Source organism: Phocoena sinus, chromosome 3 (assembly GCF_008692025.1).
Source record: "Phocoena sinus isolate mPhoSin1 chromosome 3, mPhoSin1.pri, whole genome shotgun sequence".
Taxonomy (NCBI): Eukaryota; Metazoa; Chordata; class Mammalia; order Artiodactyla; family Phocoenidae; genus Phocoena; species Phocoena sinus.
This window is the reverse complement of record NC_045765.1, coordinates 43398126-43412562: the sequence shown is the minus strand read 5'-3', so window position 1 is coordinate 43412562 and position 14437 is coordinate 43398126.

Genomic DNA, 14437 nt, shown 5'->3' with positions numbered 1-14437 from the left:
GACCAATCTGGAGGGACCATTTTCTTGGCAGGGTATCCTCACAATGTGAATATCTTTAGGTTTTTCCTCTTACACTCATCAGATTTCCAGAGGAGATTCTCCTCATGTCCTGCCTGAAGGGATAGGCCAGGCTGCTAGTTTTCTGAGACCAAGAAGGAGCAGAGGATGCCAGGACTCAACATTCAATAGTAACTATTGGCAGTCTGGAAAAGAAGAAACATCCAAAAAGGAAAGAGAAAAAAGAACCTAGTACCCCATCATTCGTAACCAAAAAGCAGTCAGCCTACAGTTGAATCGGGAAGGGGAAAGGAAGCTCACTTTGACTTAAAGAGTAAAGTGTTAATCAACACATTTGCCTGGAAACTGCTTGTTACTGAATTGAGACAAAGTTTCATATGTTAAAGATTGCCTGACTTTTTGTTATCTAAATGTGACAAGAAAAGTCTTGGGGACTACAAGAATTTTCATTCAGGGATAGAGAAAGGTCACCCACTGAGCAGGGTGAAAGAGGAAATTGCAACTTTTTTGATAAATCCTCATGGTTCCTATTTATTTCAATGCCTCAGTAATGCATAATTAAAAATCTAAGGTTAACTAGCATATTAACCTTTTCTACTAAAATTACAAGGGATTTAGAGTATTTTATCTCTGACCGCTCCCAATTTACATGCAATTTTTCTATAGTGTTTATCACTTTTTGAAGCCCACAATTGATACTTTACAATGTTTATATTTTCACATTTATCAACTTCTTTGCTCCCTTTTAAAAAGTTTCAGAACTTCTATCTATGTCACCTTTTAATTTTTCATAATCGTGAAATACATCTTTTAGGAATTTCTGAAGGTTCTGCTGGTGGCAATCTCTCAGAATTTATTTGCTGAAAACATTATTTTTAGATAGCTTTATTGGGTTCCTGTTTCTAGATTGGCATTTACTCTGACTTCCATTTTTGCTGTTAGGAAGCCTACTGTTAGTCGAATTGTTCTTTCTTGCAGGAAATCCATCTCTTCCCCCTGACTGATATTTATTTATTTATTATTTTATATTGGAGTATAGTTGATTTACAATGTTGTAGTAGTTTCAGGTGTACAACAAAGTGATTCAGTTATACATATATCCATTCTTTTCCAGATTATTTTCCCATATAGGTTATTACAGAATACTGAGTAGAGTTCCCTGTGCTATACAGTAGGTTCTTGTTGATTATCTCTTTTATATATAGAACTGTGTATATGTTATTCCCAAACTCCTAATTTATCTCTCCCACCAACCTTTCCCCTTTGGTAACTAAAAGCTTGTTTTCGAAGTCTATGGGTCTGTTTCTGTTTTGTAATTAAGTCCATTTGTATCATTTTTAAGATTCCACATATAAGTGATACCATATGATATTTATCTTTCTCTGACTTCATTTAGTTTAATAATCTCTGGATCCATCCATGTTGCTGCAAATGGCCTTATTTCATTCTTTTTTGTGCCTGAGTAGTATTCTGTTGTATATATGTAGCACATCTTCTTTATCAATTTATCTGTCACTGGACACTTAGGTTGCTTCCATGTCCTGGCTGTTGTAAATAGAGCTGCAGTGAACATTGTGGTATGCAACTCTTTTTTTTTTTTTTTTTACATCTTTATTGGAGTATAATTGCTTTACAATGGTGTGTTAGTTTCTGCTTTATAACAAAGTGAATCAGTTATACATACACATATGTTCCCGTATCTCTTCCCTCTTGCGTCTCCCTCCCTCCCAGCCTCCCTATCTCACCCCTCTAGGTGGTCTCAAAGCACCGAGCTGATCTCCCTGTGCTATGCGGCTACTTCCCAATAGCTATCTATTTTACGTTTGGTAGCGTGTATATGTCCATGCCACTCTCTCACTTTGTCCCACCTTACCCTTCCCCCTCCCCATATCCTCAAGTCCATTCTCTAGTAGGTCTGTGTCTTTATTCCTGTCTTACCCCTAGGTTCTTAATGACATTTTTTTTTTCTTAGATTCCATATATATGTGTTAGCATACGGTATTTGTCTTTCTCTTTCTGACTTACCTCACTCTGTATGACAGACTCTAGGTCCATCCACCTCACTACAAATAACTCAATTTCGTTTCTTTTTATGGCTGAGTAATATTCCATTGTATATATGTGCCACATCTTCTTTATCCACTCATCTGATGATGGACACTTAAGTTGCTTCCATGTCCTGGCTATTGTAAATAGAGCTGCAATGAACATTTTGGTACATGACTCTTTTTGAATTATGGTTTTCTCAGGGTATATGCCTAGAAGTGGGATTGCTGGGTCATATGGTAGTTCTATTTTTAGTTTTTTTTTTTTGTTTGTTTGTTTGTTTTTGCGTTACGTGGGCCTCTCACTGCTGTGGCCTCTCCCGCTGCAGAGCACAGGCTCCAGACGCACAGGCTCCGGACGCACAGGCTCAGCGGCCATGGCCCACAGGCCCAGCCGCCCCGCGGCATGTGGGATCTTCCCAGACTGGGGCACGAACCCACGTCCCCTGCATCGGCAGGCGGACTCTCAACCACTGCACCACCAGGGAAGCCCTATTTTTAGTTTTTCAAGGAACCTCCATACTGTTTTCCATAGTGGCTGTATCAATTTACATCCCCACCAACAGTGCAAGAGGGTTCCCTTTTCTTCACACCCTCTTCAGCATTTATTATTTGTAGACTTTTTGAAGATGGCCATTCTGACAGGTGTGAGGTGATACCTCATTGTAGTTTTGATTTGCATTTCTCTAATAATTAGCAATTTTGAGCATCTTTTCACGTGCTTTTTGGCCATCTGTATGTCTGACTGATTTTTTAAATCCTTTTCTTTGAATTAATGCTTTGCAGTTATACTACGCGGTGCCTAGATGTGCCATTTCTTGTGATTTTTCCTACTTTGACATACATCGTGCTTAATCCTCCTGTTTGGGCTGTGGTAGTGCTGCTTCTAACTGTGCCTGGTGTTTAGCAACCTTCTTTCTACCCTCCCAGGGGATAAACCTCTAATGCTCTGGCAGAATGGAAGGAGGGGAGGAACACTTGCCTGAATTTGTGGAATGAGAAAGGGGATTGGTTTAATTGCTGGAGGCAACAGGCCCTGGGCCTTGAGTCGTGCCTGGGAAAGAGAAGGTGGTCTAGGTCTAATTGAAGTCCCCTCTGAGGATACAAAGGCATGAATCCTTGGGTCTAAACACAAAACTCATGATAGACATGGAAGCATGGAGTCATTTTTTTAAAAAGATGCTGCCCCAGAGGATAGCCTGGCAGGATACAGGAAGCCCAGCATTAAAAGCCTGTGGGTTGTATTTCTGGGAGTAGAAGATGAAAGTGGGTCTGGGAGCAGCCGGATGGAGAAGCGCTGATGCTGCTGGAGAGGAGCTGGGATGGGAGGGGCCGGCGTGGGAGACCGGAGCACTCCAGGAAGTATACGCCCTCCTCTGTGTATGTGTTGTCACCTCTCCCGTTCTCTTTGTTCTTGTGGCTTGAGTCACACCTTTAAAAATATTTAAAAGATTTTATGAGGCTTTAGGAAGAAACAAAATGAAATGTGTATGTGCACAAAGTTTCTTAAATATTTCTTAAGTATTTAAGTTGTATTCCATGCAATATTTGAAATAAAGATTATTCGTAATATTGAATTGTGTTATGGTGCATAATCATAACCAAACACCTGTGACCCCACTCGGCAACCTACAAAGGGAACAGTATCCATTTGGTTAAGAGGCCTGTGTGGGCTCCTGTGGCATCCTCCTACCACTCTATTCTAAGGATCTTCCTCCTAAATTTGCATTTTCTTGTTCATTTTTACTTCATCTCATAGTTCTGAAAAATTACTATGTTAAGATTTGTCTGGTGTGTCGATTGGTAATTCCAATAATTAAATCCTCTGGGGTCACAGTCTGCTGACACTCATTTATGGTTTCTTTTTTTCTTCTTTTCTTCCTTTCCTTTTCCTTTTCCTTTTCCTTTTTCCTTTTCCTTTTCCTTTTCCTTTTCCTTTTCCTTTTCCTTTTCCTCTTTCTTTCTTTCTTTCTTTCTTTCTTTCTTTCTTTCTTTCTTTCTTTCTTTCTTTTCTTCTATTTATCTATCTATCTTGCTTTCTATCTTTCTTTCTTCCTCCCTCCCTCCCTCCCTCTCTCCCTCTCTCCCTCTCTCCCTCTCTCCCTCTCTCTCCCTCCCTCCCTCCCTCCCTCCCTCCCTCTCTCCCTCTCTCCCTCTCTCCCTCTCTCCCTCCCTCCCTCCCTCCCTATCTCCCTCTCTCTCTGTCTCTCTCTCTGTCTCTTTTGTGTTTTTTTTTTTAATGAGCACATTTAGGGTTGAACTTGATCATGGGATACCACAGGCCCTAAGTGAGGGAGGCTTTGGTTCATGTCATACTTGTATTTGCTTCTGATAGACCCCAGGAAGTGCTGCCAAGCAGGGACTCCCTTATTTTCTTGGCTTGGGCTTTACCTGACCAGACAGATGTTATCCATTTTGACTCCAGACAGAGGTGACAGCAGGTTATGAGTGGATCATCTCAGAGGAAGCTGGATGTGAAGGCTTCTGCAGCCAGGATTCCTGGAAGGTTCCCTTTGCTGGTAGGCAGACTCTTCCAGCGTATAGTCCCGCTTAGAGGTTCCTGGCTTAATGTGGGAGTCCAAGTTCAGCTCCGAAGCTATATGGGGGTCTAGAGTTTCCCGTTACCCTCTGTCAGCATTTGCCTTGAGGGCTGCCCTGGCTCTTATATTAGCTTAGGGCTCTGATTTCGGCTCTCTGTTGCTGTTTATGTGCCCTCAATTTCTTGAATGCTTAGCAGTGAACTAAAAAATATGTTGGTTATAATTTATCCAGGTCTTGTTAAAGAATTTAGTGCACCACATTGCTAGATGCAAAGTCTATACTTGAAGTTTTATTTCTTTTGTAATATGAGAGCTGTTAGGAGATAGAGATTTGCATCTCTAAGTTGTTCCGTTGCATTTTGTAAGCTGCCAGTGTTACTGCTGCTGTTTTTCCTGTTTGGCTTTCGCTTTTTATTATTGATATCTGGTTTTATTGCAGAGATTAGAAATAAAGTTGGTATTTTTCCTGCTTTATAGCTTTAAAAAAAGTTTTTCCTTGTGCCATATTAGGCAGTCAATTTTTTTTTAAAGTTATATTGGTGCTTTAAGGAGTATATTTTGTTTTATTTACTATATTGTTAAGGTCCCCTTAATAATAATTTACTTTTACTCCCTTGAAATGTCAAGTTTTATGGGATAAGTAGTTTCCCACTGCTTTTTGTAGGTTTCTCCTTCACTGTCTCCAGATGTTACTTTCTATGTGTGAATACTGTATCCTTGAGTGCTAAAAGATTGATAGGTGACAATTTATCTTTTTAGTAGATTATAACCTTTATCGGTATAAAGAGATGCTCTTTCTTCAACACATTTATGCTATAAATTGCATGTTGACCACTTTAATGACAAGTTATATTTTGGTTTATCCTTTTTATTTCAGACTTTCTTAATATATATTTCATTTAAATGTTATAGTTTACAATTATCGCTCTGTTTTAGCCATATTTCCATCACATATGTTTCTATCTTTAAGCAATATATTGTTTAGTTTTACAAATTTTGAAATGTATAGAAATGAAGTGATATTCATTCACTCAGCAAATATGAATTGAGCACCTATCCTGCGCTAGGCTCTTGAAAGACTGAATACACAAATGGACAATGGCCTGACCATATACGAAACCAGAACTCTGACCCACCATCTACAGCAGTCTGTCCAGGAACTCAATCTCCTTGTCTACATTAACGGCCAAAAAGCCAGCCTGCTGTAAGTCAGACTTACAGGAAGTCAGACTGCTATCTCCAGGAAGCCAACAAAAACGTCTCTAAAAATTGGCCCCAAATGCCCAGGACTCGACTAATAACTGATAGTTTCCCTAGTATTTGTCCCCTCTTCCAGCTTGGGATCAACAGAGAGAGCCTAGTATGTATTCCTAACCAATCACATAGATGCCCACTCCTAGTTAGCCTACTTTTAGCTTCCCCAGGCTGACAGCCTCCAGTCAGGGCATGTGTCAAACCTTCTTTCTTTTCCACTATAAAGCTTCCGCACTCCTCTGCCTGCCTTTAAGTCTCTGTGAAAAGACAATGATGGTGGCTAAGACACTTGCTCTAGCAAGCTCAGAGTAAACAGCCTTTTCTTCTTCTCATTTAGTTGGTATTTATTTCCATTTCCTGCTGTATCATGAGTACCAGATCAGAGAAAGAGCAAAAACAAACAAAAGTGCTGCCTTCGTGGAACTTACATTCTAATGGGACAGTGATGGGAGGAGACAGAAAAACATGATAAATGTTATGTAGAATACGTGTAGGTTATAAGTGCTATAAAAATGAGCAAGGGAAGGGGCATGGGAGGGCAAAGAGTGGAAGGGGTTGAGGGAGTAAATCATATAGATGTAATGCAGCAGGACAAAGCCTTCCAGGCAGCAGGAACCTCAAGGCAAAGGCTCTGCCGCAGAAATATGCCTGGCACTTTCTAGAAAGAGCAGGAACTTGGGGCTGAAGAAAAGGAGTAAGGAGAAAAGGAGGAGATGCAGTCAGAGGCCTCGAGGAGCTGGATCATGGAAAGCTCTGGGGGCCGTTGGAAGGACTGTGGCTTCTTCAACAAGGGAGCTGAGAAGTCTCTGAGCAGGGGAGTGACAGGGTCTGACTTGTGTTTTAAAAAGACTTCTTGGCTGCTGTGTTGAAATGAAATAGGGTGGCCACGTGCCCTGGCTTGTGCAGGACAGTCTTAGTTTATGCCTGTTGTCCTGGCCCCTTTCACTTTCACAGTGTCCTAAGTTAGACAATGAAACATGGGATCACCCTAAGCACAGACAATAAGGGGGCAAGGATAAAAGCAGAGAGACGGTGGGAAGCTGTTCTGATAATTCTGGTAAGAAATGATAGTGCCATGGAAATGGTGACAGAAGTGGAGGTAGTAAGAAGTGTTTAATTTGGGCTGTGTTTTCAAAGTAGAGCCAGTGTGTTTTCCAAACACTCCGAGAGAGAGAGAGAGAGAGAGAGAGAGAGAGAGAGAGATGTGAGTGAGAGTGTGTGTGTGCGTGCGCGTGTGTGTGAAATCTAAGGTAACTCCACTATTTTTGTCTGAGTAACTAGAAAATGCATTCTTCATTAGCCTAAATGGAAAAACTGGAACCTAGTTTTCAGGGGAAGATTGGGAGTTTGGTTTTTAAAATTGTACTTTTGAATTGTCTATTAGATAATCATGGAGAGATACAGGGTAGAACTTGAATGAGTTTGGAATTCAGGAAAGAAGTGCAGGGTAAATACATAAATGTGTGGGTATATATATATACATATACACATATATATAAAATATATAAATATATAAAAATATATATTAAAAAATTTGCTGGGTGGAATATTTTATAAAGATGTAGTTCCCTGTTCAAACTATGTTGGCATAGCTCTGTTAACTGCTTGCATGTAAACTGTGAAGTCAGGGCCTAATGTATTTGCTTGGACAAAAAGTTCATTCAGGTTTTTGAAAGATGTTGCAGGAAAACCCGAATGAACTTTTTGGCCAATCCAATTTTCTTTCCCCCTGTTTCAGTAGCCACTCCTTCTGTACCCTATTCTTGGAAGATACTTTTCATTTTGAAGTATAACAACTCAATCAGAATATATTTGTGACAGTATTTATTAAAATTTCCTGGAAAACAGGAAACTCATTGGACCTTCAGATAAACTGCCTTCTCTCCTCAATCACATTTCTTCAGTATATTTGAATGATTTTTTCTGTTGCAATTATTTTTTTCCCCTTCTTCAGAGAGAGCAATTTTTAATATAATGGTCCTCTATGATCTCCCCCAAAATATATATTAGATTTTCTCTAAGCACCTTAGTCTTTTTTTTTCACTTCAGCATTACGTGATTTTTCTCAAGCCTGCCCTCATGTCACCAACTCATTATTTTTCATGAATGCCAATTCTGCTGTGAGTAACTCGTCCTCCTTTTATAGGGTTCATGTAATACCTGCATTCCTTTACTCTGCTAGTTTTCCTTTCACTGTGTGTTATAGATTTATTTCTTGTTTCAGAGCATTTATGTTTAATTTCTTTGACAGAATCAAGCAGCTAGAGTATACTGTTTTCTTGTATTTCGTGTCTCTTCCATTCTTTCAGAGGTTTTGTGCTGGGTTGTTTCTTTTGCTTAGTTATCTTTCAAAATCAACAATTCTATTGAATCTAAAGAGTAAATATGGTTTAGTGAATGAACTGGATTGGGTAAACCTCCCTCAAACAGAAAACAGCTTTATTCTTTTTCGCCATCGCTGCCCCTCTGTACTATGTCAAACCTCTTTTTGATGTCCCTGACAATACTTTGGGCATGTTTTATAGATTTTGCTGTCACTTTCAACAACAGTAATAAATAGTCTAATTTTCCAGGCACAAAAACTCCATTCATTCTAATGTCAGAGCATCAATATTCCTTCCAGTTTTAGCTTTTACCCCTCTTCCAGTAAGCCTGATTCAGTCTTGGGTGCCTCCAGTGGAAAAGCTGGGAAATGGTGGGTCAGCTCTGCCACCTATTCCTCTGTCTTTCCATTCCTGGTCTTTCACTTACAAGGCTGCTTCTCGCTCCTGTGTGACTACAGAAGGGCTGCGGAGAATGGGAAGCACAGTCAAGCGAGGGCAGGCAGGGTTTGTAACCCAATGTTGTTGCCCTCGGCTATGGCTCATGTCCCAGTGGGGGGGGCTTTTGTGTGGTCCCCTTGTCTTTCCCAGCGGCTCCTGGACAGAATAGGCATTCTGTGACTGACTGTCTATTGGTGATGCCTTCTAACCGTCTACAGCCAACGGTGTGAGGTAACACATAGAAAAATACTTAGCACGGCTTGTATTAGCTCCTACTACACTTAAAGGATATGAATGGTACTATTCCTACTACTTTTATGAGTGTACTTTTAGCCTCTTTATTTTGCTTCATTTTTTAAGGACTGATGTTAAGAGAAGCAGTATTTAAATAGGAGATCCTAACTACCAGCTTTCCTTGGCCCTGGGAATTTAGGAGGATTTTATGTATGTATGTATGTATTTATAGATGATACTCTATTTTGTAGAGAGAAAAATACTTAGAGTTTAATCCCGATACTGGAAAAAAATAGGCACCTGAGGCGCAGAGAGGGAATGAATCCTGCCTGTTCTGCAGGGACAAACAGCCGGGACTGGAATATGGGACTTTACCTTCTGTCTTTTAATTTGGGCCTTAGGACCCAAGGTATCTCCTCTTGAGGGGAGGTGCTCCATGCTTTTATGACTGAGTATAGATGGATTTCTGTTCACCTCATCTCACCTTATTCTTCCTGCTGTCTTGATGGGTAGCCCAGTAGTGGCATATATTTTGATAGATGATGTACCTTTCTCTTAAGGAACAAACCTTGCCTATAAGGAACATTGAATATTTGTGACCCTTTGAGAAATAACCACCAGATGTCACTGTAGGCTATGTTTTGTCAAATGAGACTACTGTATCGTTCTCAAATATGCTCAGAGGAAAAAACTGAGACCCAGTGTGTGCCATGCATCCTAATGTTTCGAGTCATAAGGAGTTTTCTGGGGCTATGAGTTACTCCCTTTTCTGGTCTCCCTGAGTGCAGTACGCTGTTCCTTGTTTAGAGAGCTCCTCTTTGTATTATAATCTGTTCTGCCATCTGTCTCCCCAGTCAGAAGGCCTGTTTCTAATGGCAGAACCAAGAGGGGGCAGGGTCAGGGGATGTCATCTTTAAATTTCTTTCAGCTCCAGCAAATTTAGCCTTCAACAAATGATACCACCTAACAATGATTTCACTATGCAAGCTCAAATTCAAGGTAAGCCACTTAGCTCCTCCCAGGTCCCCATTCATCCCAATTGTTCCCCTAATTGTCCTGTTGTATAGAAATTCAGTAGCTGCCACTGACAGCCCTTCAAGTCCTGTGACAAGGTGTTTTGGTTTCTGTCCTCTACCGAAGTGCCTGTTATAGAGTAGACAGACTCTCAACTCACTCAACAAGAAGCAATCCTTCCCTACATGAAGGAGAAAAGAGCTGTTTGTGCTTGCTTTGTTTGTTTGTTGCTAGCATTTTTTTTTTTTTCTTGCGGTACGCGGGCCTCTCACTGCTGTGGCCTCTCCCGTTGCGGAGCACAGGCTCCGGACGCGCAGCCTCAGCGGCCATGGCTCACGGGCCCAGCCGCTCCGCGGCATGTGGGATCTTCCCGGACTGGGGCACAAGCCCGTGTCCCCTGCATCGGCAGGCGGACTCTCAACCACTGCGCCACCAGGGAAGCCCTCAGTCTCTTCCATTCTGAATGTCATGGAGCACAATTGACATAGTAAAACCACCAAGATTCAGTAGTATAAGAAAGAAAAAAACTTAAACATGCTGGAAGGATGTTTTCCAAAGTTATTGACAGTATGGAACACCTATTACTAAATGGCTTACAGGAGTACTGCTTCATGGAGCGCTGTGTAGGAAATGCTAGTTGAATTGAAAGAGCGTAAGTTTGGTATCTGGGAACTAGTTTCCAATCCTGACTTTGTAAACTACTTAGCTGCAGTCAATACTACTCAAAATAAGGGACTGCAAGTTCACAAACTTCTTACTGCTAGACCGCACTACATAAGGAATATGTATAGAATATTGGTCAATTACGTTACTAAGCATACTGTTTGGTTCAGCTGATTTTTATTTTTTGGTAGCAAAACTTTCTTGATGAAGGAAGCCATGTATGCTGATTCATATTCTATTACAAGTCTGACACTGAATAGTGTTAGCTGCAGTGATTATAAGTAAACCACTTGACCTTTCTGATCTCAATTTCACTTTCAAATTATCAGGTTGGAAAATAAACTGATTTCTATAATTTTAAACCCGGTAGTTTTCCAGGAGCCCAGGGTTTTGGAACAAATTGAGTGTCTTTGTAAACCTGTGACATAACCCATGAGAAACATAAGGATTTGACCTTCATCTCCAACTTGTAAAATACTAGAAGCATTGAATCTTCTCTTACTTTGTCCTAATTGTATGACCAATAATAACTGACCCCGTAGTTTTTCCCTTATGGTTTTCCAAAGTCCAGAGATACTGTGGAGAGATACAGAGGCTGATGGTCAGTGTTAGTAACGTTGACTGGTATTTGGATGGTGCCTGCAATAATGGCGTATCTTTCTTGGATGATGAACAGATTGCATTATAGGCCTTTATGGCACACTCATCTGAAGTACAGAATGAAGATAATTGCCAGATGGATGAGGACTTGAAGCACAGCATGTACTGTGGAAGGAGTATGAGCTTCTGAGTCATGTAGACCTGGATTTAAATTCCGTCTCTGTTACGTCCTATCTCTGTGATCTTGGACAGATTTATTAGCCTTTATGGGTATTCATTCTCTCATCTACAAACCTCATAGGCTTGTTAGGAGGATTAACTGAGAGAATGCTTCTGATGTACCTCTTAATTTTTATTTATTTATTTTTTTTGGCGGTACGCGGTCCTCTCACTGCTGTGGCCTCTCCCGTTGCGGAGCGCAGGCTCAGCAGCCATGGCTCACAGGCCCAGCCGCTCCGCGGCATGTGGGATCTTCCCGGACCGGGGCACAAACCCGTGTCCCCTGCATCGGCAGGCGGACTCTCAACCACTGTGCCACCAGGGAAGCCCAATTTTGTAATTTTTTAAAAATTAGAAAAACAATATGAGTGAGAAAAAGAGAATACAAAGCTGGGACATAATTATTCAGGAATATCAATGTGAAGATCATAAAGTGATGGTTACAAAAATATTGGTTTAGATGCAAAGATGGAGCCCACTGAAATTGCTCAGATAAGTCAGTAGACGAGGAGCATCGTTAGAGGTTTGAGGAGTTTGGAGCCTGTGTTTACAGGCCAAGGATAGAGGCAACAGTGGAAACCTGGGCAAGAGTGAGGAGAATATCAGATTAATGGGGTAGAAAGTTATAACATGAATAGGTTCTAATCTAGTAGAGGATCAAGACAGACCAAAGGGGAGCTCAAAAAGCGAGCTCTAACTGGCCTGGAGAGAGGCTTGAATAATGCTCAACAGGGTGACAAGGCTGAAGGTATCAGGTGAGTCAGCATAATAGTTCCCACCAGGGTTATCACCCTGTGTGGTAGAATTGAGTTTACTTAACCAGAATTGAAATTGATAGACCTTAAGGGGCCTGTAATTGCAAAAGGTCTCTCGGTGTTACAGAGTGCGCTCTGCAGAATTTTTTCTCTCAGTAATAACTCCTATTCATAGCACTTGTACATTATATAGCACTTCTCATTATCCAGACCACTCTTAGGTACATTATTCCAATAGGGCATCTGCATAGCTAACAGGTCTCTCCGTGATACAGGTGAAGAACCTGAAGCTCAGAAAGGTCAACCGATTAACACAAGGATGCACAGCCAGTACTTAGAAGAAGAGGGATTGGTACCCAAAATTTTTAACTGATATAACAGCTTTTCCCAGTATGAAACAGTGTCTCTCCCTAAGTGTGAAGGTTATCAGCTGACATCCATCCTCTTCACTTGTACTAGATGGAAATATGAAAGAGAAGGTTCCCTGGAAATGACAGTGGAGGTACAGTTGATAGAAACAGCCAAAACAGCTTAAGGGTTATTTCTGAAAGTAAGCCAATTAGTTATTTAGCTCAAAAATAATGGCCAAATGCCAGTGTGATTATTTCTTAGAGGGTATTTACAGGAGGTTGTGCAAGTTGAAAAATACAACTGGAGGCCTTTATTAGTTGTGGGTGATCTAAATTAGAGTAGATACGTAAATTGCACTCAAACTACACTTTCCCTTTCCATGACCATGGTGGACATCAATCATCAATCATGACACCCTTTCCCACTGTATCCAGATGGGACTTCATCGTTCTTCTCAATTTGGCATCCCCAAAGGCACTGCTAAATATTCAGAATTGGCCTAAAATTCTGCCTTAACCTTTCAGTCCAAAACCATATTTGAAACTCCATTTTCTTTTCTAGGTAACACTCAGAAAGAATTTGTCACTCCCTTTAGTATGCCTGAAACCTACTAACAAGATAGCCTGCATTATTACAATTCACGCAAAATTATGTAAACATCCCAAACAACATGAGATTTGTACAGGAGCTGACAGGTCCGGTACTGTGTTTGTTCTGCATCTTTGAGGATATTGTCATTTCTGCTTGTGAGAAGAAAAAGGGGCCCTCCAGTAGTCACTGGTGGATTGCGTTCTTCAAAAGCATGACTGTTATGCGCTTATTTCCGGCAATTCTAAAAAGTAATTTTATTTCAGGGACCCAGAGAAGTCAATCGTTTCCTTTTAGGAAGGGATTTTTCTAGTACATTGTTCATTGTTACTAGCTCAGAAAACAGTTATTTGATTCATAAGACATAAGGCAGTGCTTTAAATCAGTTTCACTTCTACACCGTAATTGAGCCCTTGGCCCTCAGTATAACAAAGCAACCTAAGATTGTAGAGTTGTTTTAGAACTAAGGCTGTGTCAGTCACTGGAGGGCCTTTCTCAAAATATATTTGCCTATATTTTCACCTCCATTTTCCTTCTACTCCCCCCACACACCCATGTTTTTTCTTTATTCTCGTTTCCTTGGGGGCAGAAGCGTTGAGGGCAAATGTCTGTTTTTGAAAAGTACCTCCACCTAACATTCTCCCCCATTCCACCACCAAATGAGAACCTCTGATATAATAGAAAGAAAACTTCAACTTTAAGGTAAGAGACTTCGTTGGATTTGAGCCTTGGTCCTGCTACTTTTCCTAGGTGATCTGGGTTATTATTCAGGTCTTATTTGTCTGCAATACCAAGTCAAACTGGTTTCAGCAAAAAAAAAAAAAAAAAAAAAAAAGGTTGGTGGAGCTTTTTTGGCTCACATGCTTAAAATGTGCGAGTTTGATTCTGGCTAGAATACAAGCAGTATCATAAGGACCTATATTTCTCCATCTCTTTAGTTCTTCTTCCCTCTGTATTGGTGCTTCTCTCAGAGTTTGTGTGGTGGCCCTCAGTCACTTTACTATTATTTCACTCTGATCATTCAACAAAACCCCAAAGAGGGAGAAAATTCCTTTCCCCAGTAAGTCCCATAAGGCCTCAGCTCCACTCTGTGGCTTGACTTTTCTCTTGTGACCATTCCTGAACCAGTCACCTGTCACTACAGCCAGTGGGAATGGAACGGCCTGATTTGTTTACTCCTAGGCGGAGAAGATATTGCCCAGTACTTATCTGGGCAGTTATGGTTGTCTGTGGCCGATATCTGTGCTGTTCCAGATATTAAATATTTTGTATATTCCCCTGTTCTTGGATTATAGTCCTGTTCTTAGTGTTGAGAAGAGATGTGATTTCTCTTGAGTCTCAAAAATCTGGAATTGTGAGGGCTTCCCTGGTGGCGCAGCGGTTGAGAGTCCGCC